We start from the raw sequence: 14718 nt of genomic DNA, 5'->3' as shown, positions 1-14718 counted from the left end.
ATTATGATTCAGACACAATTCCAGTAAAAAATACAAATTCTAAAGTCTGATAATGCTCGGGACTATTTCAACTCCATTCTAGGAGAATTTTTAGCAAAAGAAGGGATAGTTCACTTAAGTTCATGTGTTGACACCCCACAACAAAATGGCATCGCTGAACGAAAAAATAGGCATTTGTTAGATGTTGCCAGATCGCTAATGTTTTCCACAAATGTTCCACAATTCTTCTGGGGGGAAGCTGTTCTTACAGCAGCCTACCTTATTAATAGGATGCCATCTAGGGTACTAAATTTCCAAACCCCTTGTCAACTCCTCCTAAAATCCTTTCCAACTACTCGCCTCATCTCCACCATCCCACCAAAAATTTTCGGGTGCTCTGTCTTTGTTCATATCCATCACCAGTATTGAAGTAAACTTGATCCCAGGTCGCTCAAGTATATCTTCATTGGGTATTCTTCACATCAAAAAGGGTATAAGTGTTACTCTCCGGTCACAAAGAAATTCTATAATTTCATGGATGTCACATTTTTGGAAACCCAGTCTTACTATCCTAAAATCGTCATTCAGGGGGAGACTCCAACCCAGGAACATCAATTTTGGACCCTTGAGTCATTTAGTGAGCCATCCATCACCACCAAAAATCACACACCTCAAGAGTCATTTAATCAATCTTTACCTGCCGAAAATTCTGAGTTCATTGTTGACTTGCGGGATAATGAGCACATCCAAGAGGACACGGAGGAAGGAGCACTTTCTCAACAATCCCATGAGGCTGAACCGGGTTCTAATCCAAGCAACATTCCAGGTAACAATATTCCTACCACAGATAGTACTGTTGATTCTAAGTTAGAAAACAGTATTCTTAATATGCCCATAGCTTGGAGAAAAGGAGTTAGATCATGTACTCAGCATCCCATTGGGAACTTTATTTCTTATGATAAGCTATCACCTTCATTCCGTGCCTTCACTTCTAGCATCACAGAGATACCCATTCCTCAAAATATTCAGGAAGCTTTCAAGTCTCCTCAGTGGAAGGCGGCAGTCAATGAGGAAGTTCGGGCTCTGGAAAAGAATGGTACTTGGGCAATTACTGATCTTCCAAGAGGTAAGAAACCAGTTGGATGTAAGTGGATTTTCACAGTAAAGTACAAGGCAGATGGTAATGTGGATCGTTATAAAGCTCGGTTGGTCGCTAAAGGATTCTCTCAATCCTATGGCATTGACTATCAAGAAACCTTTGCTCCAGTTGCCAAGCTCAACACTGTTCGTGTCCTTTTATCCTTGGCAGCTAATCTCGATTGGTCACTTCACCAACTTGATGTAAAAAATGCCTTCCTCAATGGTGACTTAACGGAAGAAGTTTACATGGACATTCCTGCTGGACTTGAGACGACATCAAATTTCAACAAAGTTTGCAGACTCCGAAAATCCCTGTATGGTCTCAAACAATCTCCCAGGGCCTGGTTTGAGCGGTTCACTAAGGTAGTGAAAGGATATGGTTTTGTTCAATGTCAATCCGATCATACATTATTTGTGAAGCACTCCCTAGGAGGGAAATTGGCAATTATCATTGTTTATGTGGATGACATAATTCTAACAGGTGATCATGAAGAGGAAATTGGCTTACTTAAAAAATTCCTAACAAAGGAATTTGAGATTAAAGATCTTGGAAATCTTAAGTACTTTCTTGGAATGGAGATTGCTAGGTCAAAGAAAGGTATAGCAGTCTCACAACGTAAATACGTTCTAGACTTACTAAATGAAACAGGGATGCTAGGATGCAAGCCGGCAGAAACTCCTATGGACACAACTATCAAACTGGAAGAAAGTGACGGTAGTGCACCAAGTGATAAAGGGAGATATCAACGTCTTGTGGGAAAACTCATTTATCTTTCTCATACAAGGCCAGACATCGGCTTCTCTGTTAGTGTGGTCAGTCAATTCATGAATAATCCAACCGAAAAACACATGACTGCTGTGACCAGAATATTGAGGTACCTAAAAATGACACCAGGAAAGGGTCTCTTCTTCCAAAGAACAACAAATAGAAAAATTGAGATTTTTTCAGATGCAGATTGGGCAGGTTAAGTGACTGATCGAAGATCAACCTCTGGCTATTGTTCATTTGTTTGGGGGAACGCGGTTACATGGCGAAGCAAGAAACAGTCAGTGGTAGCCCGTAGTAGTGCTGAGGCAGAATTTCGTGCTATGGCCCTAGGTATCTGTGAGGGAATCTGGTTGAACAGACTGTTAGAAGAATTACGGGTTCCATCTGAGCATCCCATGGTTTTATACTGCGACAACCAAGCCGCCATCAGTATCGCTAAGAATCCGGTTCATCATGATCGAACTAAACACGTGGAGATAGATCGACACTTTATCAAGGAAAAGATTGAAGAAGGAGTTTTTCAAGTCAGCTACACTCCAACAAAGAGCCAAAAGGCTGACATTCTCACAAAAGCTCTTGCTCGAGTTAGCTTTGAAGATCTGACGGACAAATTGGGAATGATTAACATCTACAACATCGCTTGAGGGGGAGTGTTTGAAATCAAGCTTCTTTTCATTATTAATAATATATAATATATATAATGTATATATTATATTTGTGTGTCATTAGTAGTCATCAGATGCCTTAGATAGTGCAATTTGCTTTAGTTAGTGCCATTTCCTTTCGGCTACTTTTAGTTTTATATGTTGTGCCTTTAATTATGATTGTTGCCTTTCATTATGTTGTCTAGTAGCTTTTTATTATATTGTCTTGCAAATGTTGTATAATCACTCCTATAAAATGGAGTCTTCCCGTAAGGATTAATACAATTGAAAACAAAGAGCCTGTTTGCTCTGTCAATTATTCTCTCCATATTTATTTTTTCAAATAGTTACATAAAATTTAAGTAACTTATTTTTATCCCCAGCTTTTCGAGGGAATACTTCTGTTTGGACCCCCTGGAACAGGAAAGACCATGCTTGCAAAGGTTGTAGCCACTGAAGCAGGAGCAAATTTCACCAATAGCTCAATGTCCAGCATCGCTTCGAAGGTTATATATATATATATATATATTGTTAACTGGTTAGCTATTTCGATGACTAGGCTCTTAACATTTAAACTCTTCCTTTTCATAGTGGTACGGCGACCCTGAGAAATATGTGAGGGCAGTTTTCTCTCTAGCCAGTAAAATTGCTCCTAGTGTTATATTTATTGATGAGGTGATCCTTATTAAAATATCTACTAATTATTTACAATACTGTATTTTGGTTGTTTCTATATTTTTATTGTGTATACTTCTTCCGTATAGGTTGATAGCATGTAGAGACAGCGAAGAAATCAAGAGCACAAAGCCACACGTAAGATGAAAAATGAGTTTATGGTGAATTGGGATGGCTTGCGCACAAAAGATAAAGAAAGGGTGTTGGTACTTGCAGCCACAAACAGACCTTTCGATCTTGATGAGGTTGTTATTACAAGGATGCCACGATGGTAAACTTAGAAAAATCTTGAAAATCTTGACACTCTATTCAACATCTTTGATTGCAAAATTGGAAGCCTATGGTATTTTTAATATTTCTGCATAAACTTGCCAGATGCTCCAAATAGATCTAAAATTTTAAAACTAATATTGGCAAAGGAAGAATTGTCTCCTGATGTTGACTTTGATGCAATTGCGGGAATGACAGATGGGTTTTCCGGAAGTGATCTCAAGGCTTTTCCTTGCCTTTCTCATCAAAGTGCTTTGTGTCTCTTAATATATGCAGAGTAATTGGCAAAATTTTTAATTTCTGTATTATATTGCAGAATCTTTGTGTCACTGCTACATACGGTCCGTTAGAGAGATATTGGAGAAAGAAAGGAAGGTATAGTGTTTCTTCTTAATTTCATTAAATAACATACATAGTTTGTGATTTATGGCTGTCGTTTTGAATCTTCATGACTCGTTACCTTTTGTCAAACATTTTAAAATATGTTTTTCTCTATCTAGGAAAAATAAAAATATTTGTATGGCTTCATGAATCATCTGCAATCTCTTCTCATCACACTTTAATTCTTCAACTTTAAAACAAAAGTTTCATTTGCAACAAACACATATCGGGGTTTACTGATCACTTGTACTTGTACACCTTGAGCTTTTGACATGTGATGAATGAGAGTTCAAACGTTCGGCCAATAAATATGAACGACTTCAAGTATGCCCGAGAACAGGTACAAGAACCTACAAGCAAAAGATAACCTCTCTTCATCTTTTGTTCTCATGTGATTGCTTCATAATGTCTTTTTTGTTTTTGGTTCTCCCTCCAACTCTACCAATTCATGGTAACAGGTCAGTGCTAGTGTGTTAACTGAGTCTATGAACATGAATGGGCTACTACAATGGAATGAGCCATATGGTGAAGGAGGTTCTCGAAAGAAGACAAGTACGAGCTACTACATATAAAGGACTTCTCTCTCTCTCTCTCTCTCTCTCTCTCTCTCTCTCTCTCTCTCTCTCTCTCATACCGAATAGTTGTGGGTCATGGATATAATTGTGGGTCATGATTTCTGTATTCATAGGCATTTCTTTCCATTAGAGCTATTAGAACTCCAATATTAGAGCTCTAAAGCATTTATATCGTCTCCCTATCATCTTTCCTAACACCATAGATCATAAATTATTGCACAAAAAATACAGAAAATAAAAAAAAAAATTTAATTTTTAGTGGACACCTTGTTTTTTTTATTTTTTCATAAATTTTTTTTCGTTACACCTGATTAACTACCATATATAGAGTTAATTGTAATCACATATTAGTATTCTTCTCACAATTCTTTATGATGGACCCTCTGCATGTGAGTTCCTACAAAATAAATTTGTGTATTCTACAATCCAAGACAGGTAGGAACCCTTTAAGTCCAACCCTTCCCACTCCCATCAGACATGAAAAAATTCCCCAGGTATATTACAATAAGAGTTTATTACACTATTTTGGACTACATTGAATTCCATTATTATTATTATTATTATTATTATTATTATTATTATTATTATTATTATTATTATTATTTTTTGTGAGCAGGGAAAGTTTTGGTTTCTCCAATTGAGAGATATGCAGTTGTTCCTGATGACAACGTAAGTGTTCTTTCCACAGTCTTCATTGTCTTCATTACTGGTGTTTAAATAGTTGGTTTCTCCAAAAGATTATAATTTGCAACTGTTATCTATTTATTTGTAGGTCAAAAGAATAAATTTTGCCGAGGGGAAGATCTGATTCTAGAAGTAAGGAATTTGCAGCTTGATTTTTGAAATAGGCTCAAAATTGAGATCTTATTGGAAATTTTTTAATTTTTGTAAGAGCATTTAAATATCCAATGTGCTGATTGGTGAATTTTAGATTTTATTTTATTATTTTATTTTTTTTTAGGATTTGGGTGAATTTTATAATTTAAATATGCTTTTATGAACATGTACAGTTTCATTGTTCTTTGTAAAATATTAAATTTGATGGTTTGATCAATTTAAATTTTTATTTTTATTTTCTGTTATGATGTTTTTGTGAATAGAATGTAAATAATCAGCTCTTAGAGAGAGAGACGGCACCACCGTCGGAAAAAATAGAAAATTTTAATATTTTGATTAATTTTGTTACAGGTTTTACTTTTTGCGACGACATTATACTGTCGCAAAAAATAGAAATTTTATTATTTAAAATAGAAATTTTATTATTTTTTAATATTTTTTGCGACGGCATTACACTGTCGCAAAAATAGAAAATTTCATATTTTTTATACTTTCTGCGACGGCACCACACCGTCGCAAAAAGTAGTGTTTTTTTTTTAAAAAAAAGACTATTGGCGACGGTATTTTTTGCCGTCTCAAATAACATTTTTAGCGACTGTAAAACAGGGCCGTCGCAAAAAAGTCAAAAAATTTCAAACGTTATTAGCGACTGCACGGTGCCGTCGCAAAAAGGCAAAAAATGCCGTCGCAAAACATTAGCGACGGCACTTACCGTCGCAAAAACTCTTTTGCAACCCCTGCAGTTGCGACCCCCTTTTGCCGTCGCAAAAAGTCATTTTGCCGTCGCAAAAAGTATTAGCGACGGCATTAGGAGTATTAGCGACAGCATTAGGAGTATTAGCGACGGTATTTTACCGTCGCAAAAAGTTAATTTTTTTGTAGTGAACAGAAGTGTACAGGAGTGGTTAACGAAAAGGAAAAAAAAAAATATATATATATATATATTCTATTATTAAAAGGGAACACCAATTTTAGTGTTATGAAATTATTCTTAAAAAAAAATTCTTATTTTTTTCTAAAATGACCTTAATTTCTTACACTTACATCAGTTTTAATTAGGGGTAAAATGATAAATTAAAACGCCAATTCCACTTCCCACTTCCCATTCTCCACGTCTAAAGCAGTTACAAAAGTTTTGAAACTTCACTATATTTTCACTGTATTTTGCATGTTTTTTTAACTTTTGCAGGTACATTTCCTGACGATGCTTTCCAATTGCTGCAACACACAAAAAGAATGTAAGCAATGAAAGATATATGTACTTAAAACAGTGCATCTATTCAATTTTGTAGAATGTTTCTGACCGTATACTTGAATCACATTTTTGTAATTAGTTTTTTTGAACCCACTGCACTGTTATTTGCCCATTTTCTTTCCTTCTCTTTTTTTTTTTTTTTTTGTGTGGCTATTCTGCTCTGTCAACAGTGGTTGTATGCTCATGTCATTTTCTGTATTTATGGTGATTATCACTATTCCTTATACTTGCATAAGTATTCTGCAGTGTGTTTTCTTATAAACAGAGTCTTAAGAAAATGTTTGCTATAGTCTGGATCATAAACTCATTTTAATGATATTTTAGACTGGGTTTGTCATCACCTATTCAACCAGGGGTTTTATTTATGATAAGCATGTGATACCCTCATTGCTTTGTTTTATTTAGTTTTTTGTCATAACTCATATATATATGAGTTGTGATTTGTATTTGTAAAAAAATTTAATGAATAAGAATTCTTGATTCTCATTTTCTTCAGAAGCACTGTAAGTATTAAATTTATAATTGAATATTTTTAATTATTTTTTAAATTAATTATTTTATCTTTTATTTTATTTATATATTTAAATTATGCACGCATTACATAGAGGATTGCTAGGTTCTAACATATATATATATACTGTTGCTTTTATGGAACATCAAACTATAGATAAAATAATAATAATATTATTATTATTAATTTGAATCATGAACAAAGAAAATATCAGGTGTATTATATAAAAAGATTTTTTATCTCACAAATGTCGGCAATTTTTTAGACTTAATAAACTTTTGTACACATTGTGTGTAATCATACTTTCTATACAAAATTTATAGAAAATTAAATGTTTCATTGTGTTAGCAGGTTTTAAAAAAAAATATTGACTATTATTTTTCTTGATTTATATCAACATTTGTGTTTGTGTGTTTACGATTTATGTTTTCAAAAAATTAGGTTGTTTGATTGCTTAATTTTGTGTGTGTTTTTCTTAAAAACAATTCAATGTTCATAAAATTTGTTTTATTCAAAAAAAATTAAAAAAAGAATAGTCTTTTTTTTTATAAAAAAAAATTGGGTTTATTATTTATTTGTTGTATATCAAATCTTTTTTACTGCAAGTGTTCCAAGAATATGGGTTTTTGTTTTGTTATTTTGTGTATACCATTATTACTTACACTTTTTATTTTCTTCATTAAAAAGTAAAAGAAAAAAAAGTATTAATCGATTTCTTGGAGAAAAAAACTGGTTATTATTTTCCTTCATTCATATTTTTTGCAGGTTGCTTTATAACTTTGTGTTGTTCAGAATAAACTTTTCGAAATATTCTCTATCGACACCTAATTGCTCTGACTGTAAGTATTCTATACGAATGTTGAGTTTGTAATGCTTGAAACTGGAATATTTGTAAAAGAATTCTATTGCTTGAGTTTGTAATGCTTGAGTTTGTAATGCTTCAAATATATAATTTCTTTTTCTATGCTTGAAAAAATCAAATATGCAATTTTTTTATTTTTATATATATGCTTGAAAAAATCAAATATGTAATTTTTTTATTCTATTTTTATTTTTATTTTGGTAAGAGAGAATTCAATGGTCCCAAAATTTCATATGATTTTTTTATATTTATTTTTATTTATTACCAAATTTAGATTTTATATGAATTTTTATTGTACTATTTTTTTAGTTAAGATTAGTAAATGTTGTATTTTTTAAAAGATGTGTACATATATTTTATTTATCAAATACGTTAATATCAAATGTTACCTTGTACATAATTATTCATATGATTTACATGTATATTATTAAAAAAAATAATATCAAATTCATATTATAATTCTAAACGAGTTTACACATACATAGCTTGTACCGGCCGCTAATATATTTTAAATCGTGTGGACAACTTCTGACATGATCACTATGGTACAAGAAAAAAATATATATTTTAAAAAAATCTTTAACTTTATTGAGGGGTTAGAAATATTGGTCGAAGAAGAGATACCCAATCCGAAAAGGAAGAACCAAAGAAAAGGAGAGAGAAAGTGATATAGAAAGTGTGCTAGGGGACTAAGGGTGTTTGTTTAGACGGATTGGATAAATAATTTATTAGACTGTTAGTTTTTAGATACATTATCTTTGGATTATTTGATTGGACTGTATTTGTATTCTATGTCTATTTAGTTATGGGATTAGATGTCTGAATTTTTTAGTGAATCCAATATTTGATTTGACGGATTGGATAAGGATAAATGTTCAAAATATTATTTTACCCTTGTAATTTATAATTTTTATTTAATATATAATTTTAAATTTGTAATCTATAATTTATAATTTATGATTTAACAACACTAAAAAATTTTAATTTATGAGGCCATAATTTTTAATTTATTATTTTCAATTAAATTAAATTTATAATTTATATTTTTTATTTAATATATAATTTTAAATTAACAACACTAAAAAAATAATTTATAAATGTTCAAAAGACTATTTTACCATTTTCTAATTGTTTATAAAATAATAGCATGAGAGTAAAATGAACATTTCACACATTAGTCCAATGCGATACCAATCCCATGGAAATAATCCCACCCCTTCCCCTACGATACAATAAGCCCTCATATGAGGGACTATAAATCCGGAGCAAAAAAATTGAACCAAACAATAAACTATTAGTCCGAATGGACTAATAGTCCAATCCCATGGAATAATCCCACAAAACAAACACACTCTAAAAGAATTGTAAATTAGGATTAGGGAGCTTTTTAGATAAATCCACTTTCTAAGAGTTTTATTCCATCTAATCCATATTCTTTTTGACTATTCCATTAGGTCCTATTTGAGATAAGAAGACCAAAATACCCTTTTTATCTACTTATGTTCCATTTAGTTCACATTATTTTCTTATGTTTCAATAAGTCCTATGGGTGACATAATTACCGAAATACCCCTAATGTGAATGTTCACACCGTCAACGTGAATGTTCATATCGTCAATGTGTAAGGGCCCGGCCCATGTCGATTCTCGTGGATGCCCGAAAAAATTCGAGTCGGGCTGGGGCGAGCCCGGCCCATTGACAATGTGAATATTCACATTGACATGTTAACATTCACATTAATAGGAGTGTAAAATTGGCCCGCGTCCTGTGGCGGCGCGAAACCCGCCCGCGGCCCATGGGCAGCCCGGGGCGGGACCGGTCCGGCCCGTTGACAATGTAAATATTCACATTGACATATTAACATTCACATTGATAAGAGTATAAAATTGGCCCGCGGCCCATGGGCGGCCAAAAGGCCGTCCACGACCCGGGGCGAGCCTGGCCCAGCCCGTTGACAATGTGAATATTCACATTGACATGTTAACATTGACATTGATAAGAGTGTAAAATTAGCCCGCTCCTCGTGGCTGCCCGAAACCCGCCCACGGCCCAGGGCGGGCCCGGCCCGGCATGTTGACAATGTGAATATTCACATTGACATGTTAACATTCACACTGATAAGAGTATAAAATTGGCCAGCGGCCTAGGGCGGGCCCGGCTCAGCCCGTTGACAATGTGAATGTTCACATTGTCATGTTAACATTCACATGGATAGGAGTGTAAAATTAGCCCGTGCCTCGTGGCTGCTCAAAACCCGCCCACGGCCCGTGGGCGGCCCTGGCCATTTTTTTAAATTCTTTTTAATTTTTTCTACCAAAATTTTATTATTTTCAATAAAAAAAAGACACTAGGCTTCGGCGCAGGCCGGGCCTCGGACCGAGCCTTGAATGGGCTTTAACCGAGCCGATGGGCCGGGCTAGGCTTCAAAGTGATGGCCCAGGCCCTAGCCTAGGGTCTCGGACTAGGCTCGAGCCTAGGCCCAAACGAGCCTTTCCCGGGCCGGCCCGTTGACAATGAATATTTACATTGACATATTAACATTCACATTGATAAGAGTATAAAATTGGCCCGCGGCCCATGGGCGGCCAAAAGCCGTCCACGGCCCAGGGCGGGCCCAGCCCGGCCCGTTGACAATGTGAATATTCACATTGACATATTAACATTCACTTTGATAGGAGTGTAAAACTAGTCCGCGCCTCGTGGCTGCACGAAACCCGCCCACGGCCCGTGGGCGACCCGGGGCGGGCCCGGCCCGGCCTGTTGACAATGTGAATATTCACATTGACATGTTAACATTCACATTGATAAGAGTATAAAATTGACTAGCGGCCCAGGGCGGGCCCGGCCCGGCCCGTTGACAATGTGAATATTCACATTGACATGTTAACATTCACATTGATAGGAGTGTAAAATTAGCCTGTGCCTCGTGGCTGCCCGAAACCTGCCCACGGCCCGTGGGCGGCCCAGGGCGGGCCTGGCCATTTTTTTTTAATTCTTTTTAATTTTTTCTACCAAAATTTTATTATTTTTCATAAAAAAAGACACTAGGCGTCGGCGCGCGCCGGGCCTCGGACCGAGCCTTGAATGGGCCTTAATGGGGCCGATGGGCCGGGCCAAGCTTCAAAGTGATGGCCCAGGCCCTAGCCTAGAGTCTCGGACTAGGCTCGAGCCTGGGCCCAAACGAGCCTTTCCCGGGCCGGGTTGGGCCGGCCCACGGGCTAAAAAATTAGGCCCAGGCCCTAGCCCTGGCACAAGGGTATTCGGGCTTTGGACGGGCCGATGGATCGAGCCTCGGGTCGGGCCGGTGGGCCTGGGCTTAGCCTCGAGCTTAGGTCGGGCTTGGGCGGGCCTGGCTATTTTTTTTTAATTCTTTTTAATTTTTTCTACCAAAATTTTATTATTTTTCACAAAAAAATACATTACGCCTCGGGTGGGCTGGGCCTCGGACCGAGCCTTGAATGGGCCTTAAGCGGGCCGATGGGCCGGGCCAGGCTTCAAAGTGATGACCTAGGCCCTAACCTAGGGTCTCGGACATGTTCAGGCCCGGACCGAAATGAGCCTGCCCCGGGCCATGGGCGGGCTTCGGGCAGCCCATGGGCCGCGGGCCAATTCTACATTCCTATCAATGTGCATTTTAACATGTCAATGTGAATATTCACATTTTCAACGAGCCGGGTCGGGCCTACCCAGGCCGCGGGCAAGCTTCGGGCAGCGGGAAAATTTTACACTCCTATCAATGTTAATGTTAACATGTCAATGTGAATATTCACATTGTCACGGGTCGGGCCAAGCCCGCCTTGGGCTGTGGTTGGGCTTCGGGCCACCCACGACCTGCGGGCCAATTTTACACTCTTATCAATGTGAATGTTAACATGTCAATGTGAATATTCACATTGTCAACGGGCCGGGTCGGGCTCGCCCAGGCCGCTGGCCAATTTTATACTCTTATCAATGTGAATGTTAACATGTCAATGTGAATATTCACATTGCCAACAGGCCGGGCCGGACCCGCCCCGGGCTGCCCATGGGCCGTGGCGGGTTTCGGGTAGCCACGAGGTGCGGGCTAATTTTACACTCCTATCAATGTGAATGTTAACATGTCAATGTTAATATTCACATTGTCAACGGGCCGGGTCGGGCTCGCCCCGGGCGGCGAGCGGGCTCTTGACTGCCCATGGGCTGCGAGCCAATTTTATACTCTTATCAATGTGAATGTTAACATGTTAATACGAATATTCACATTGTCAACAGGCCGGGCCAGGCCTGCCCCAGGCCGCTCATGGGCGGGTTTCGGGCAGCCACGAGGGGCGGGCTAATTTTACACTCCTATCAATGTGAATGTTAACATGTCAATGTAAATATTCACATTGTCAACGGGCCGGGTTGGGCCTGCCCTGGGCCGTTGGCCAATTTTATACTCTTATCAATGTGAATGTTAATATGTCAATGTGAATATTCACATTGTCAACGGGCCAGGTCGGGCCTGTCCTGGGCCGCTAACTAATTTTATACTCTTATCAATGTGAATGTTAACATGTTAATGTGAATATTCACATTGTCAACAGGTCGGGCCGGGCCCGCCCTGGGCCGTGGGTAGGTTTCGGGCAGCCACGAGACGCGGGCTAATTTTACACTCCTATCAATGTGAATGTTAACATGTCAATGTGAATATTCACATTGTCAACGGGCCGGGCCGGGCCCGCCTCAGGCGGCGGGCAGGCGGGCTTGCTTTTGGCCAGCCATGGGCCACGGGCCAATTTTATACTCTTATCAATATGAATGTTAACATGTCAATGTGAATATTCACAATGTCAACGGGCCGGACCGGGCCCGCGCTCGGGCCCGCCCATGGGCCGCAGGTGGGTTTCGCGCCGCCACAAGACGCGGGCCAATTTTACACTCCTATTAATGTGAATGTTAACATGTCAATGTGAATATTTATATTGTCAACGGGCCGGGGCCGCCTCAGCTAGCAGGCGGGTTTCGGGCCGGCCACGGGCCAATTTTACATTCCTACCAATGTGTATTTTAAAATATGAATGTTCACATCATAAAATTGCTAATCGTTCAAAAAATATTTATAAGGGTATCAAAATTAAATATAAGGGCATAAGTGTCCAAAAAAATAGTGTAAATCAAGAAAAAGGACTTTATGGAATAAAACTATACATACATGGGACTAAATGGGTTAAAATATTCCTTCATGGACTTCTTGGGTTAAAACACTTCTAAATGGGATTTATCAATAATTTACCCGAAGGAGTAACTAGGCTAAAACTTTTTTAATGTTAATAATAGTACTATTTAGTGTGTTTGGTTTTAATTTCTTGAAAATTAATTTTTTTTTTTTCGTATTTTTTTGTTTTTAGTGAATAATTTTTAAATTTTAAGTATTTTATTACTTTTTTAGATACACATTACTTAGATATATCTAAAAAGTATGTGAAAAAATATTTTAAAAATTAATAAATACACAAGAATACAAAGAATATATTGAATTTTTTGTTTTTTTTTTTTTTTGTATTTTTGATATTTGGTGAATTTTTTTTAAATTTTTTTTACAAAAATTATACTTTTTAAGTGTATTTATGTTTGATGTGTCTAAAAATTAAAAAAATTACTTAAAATATTAAAAATTTCAGTCAAAATAAAAAAAATAAGAAAACAAGAAAGTTTAATTTTCTAAAAAATATTTTCAAAAAACTGAAAGCAAACATCATGATTTTTTTTTTCTTTTTGTTAATTTTGTAATCCAAATAATGTTTTTGATTTATAAATCAGTGGTTTCAGTTTATAAACTTGGCCAAAAAATAAAAACACAAAAAATGTGTTTCAGTTTTGAGTTTTGAGTTTTCAGTTTTTTTTTTTTTTTTTTTTTTTACCACCCAATACTAGCCACCACCCGCTACCATTTTCCATCACCGTCTTCCGCCACCACCCCCCACCCCCCACCACCACCTGCCACCACCACTCACCACCCATCCGCCACCACCACCCACCAGCCACCCACCAGCCACCACTAGCCACCACCCACTCCTCGCCGCCGCCGCCACCACCACCCATTCATTACCATCTACTACCCGCCACCGTCACGCACCCACCCACCCACCCACCACTACTACCACCCCGCCACCCACCTGCCACCACCACCTGCTACCCACTCGCTACCGCCCGCCACCATCACCCACCTACCCACCATCACCACCGCCACCTACCCGCCACCACCCACCACCTACTCGCTACCACCCACCACCCGCCACCGTCACCCACTCACCCACCACCACCACCACCACCACCACTCGCCATCTGCCACCCACCTGCCACCACCACCCGTCATCGTCACCCACCTACCACTACCACCACCACCACCACCAGCCACCTACCCGTCATCACCCGTCATCCGCCACCCACCTGCCACCACCACTCACTCGCTACTACCCGCAACCGTCACCCACCCACCCACCCATCCACCCACCACCGTCACCACTTTCCACCACTGTCTTCCGTCGCCACTTGCTACCACTTGCCATTTCTCACCCTTTTTTATATTTTTAAATTTTTTTAAACATTTTGTCAATTACCAAATGCGTTTGTAGTTTATGTTTTTCTAAAAATAAACATAAAATAAACAAAAACCAGTTTATAAAATTTTTGTAAATATAAACTGAAAACGTAAACGTTACCAAACACATTAATATTCCTCTATTGCACTTTCTCAATTTACTTAAATTTTGTGTGTACAAATTATTAATTTAAGATTTCATTTGGGAAGAACTTTTTTAACTTTATTTTTTGGGTTTTTGACTATTTTAGCTTGGCT

General features: G+C 37.7%; 1 pseudogene across 1 annotated transcript in view; it reads left to right on the top strand.

Moving 5' to 3' along the window:
* LOC145819429 (uncharacterized) overlaps nt 1-5461 on the top strand; it is an 8858-nt pseudogene extending 3397 nt beyond the window's left edge. The window contains exons 4-9 of the transcript XR_014360229.1: nt 2916-3038; nt 3124-3207; nt 3297-3478; nt 3545-3701; nt 3794-5102; nt 5206-5461. The product of XR_014360229.1 is annotated as an uncharacterized LOC145819429 (transcript). The remainder of the gene's footprint in view (nt 1-2915; nt 3039-3123; nt 3208-3296; nt 3479-3544; nt 3702-3793; nt 5103-5205) is intronic.
* The last annotated feature ends 9257 nt before the right edge of the window (nt 5462-14718 follow it).

This window comes from Camellia sinensis, chromosome 2 (assembly GCF_055761805.1).
Source record: "Camellia sinensis isolate YWXY chromosome 2, ASM5576180v1, whole genome shotgun sequence".
Taxonomy (NCBI): Eukaryota; Viridiplantae; Streptophyta; class Magnoliopsida; order Ericales; family Theaceae; genus Camellia; species Camellia sinensis.
Note: the sequence above shows the minus strand (reverse complement) of the source record. Positions and strands in the feature narration are given on the sequence as shown.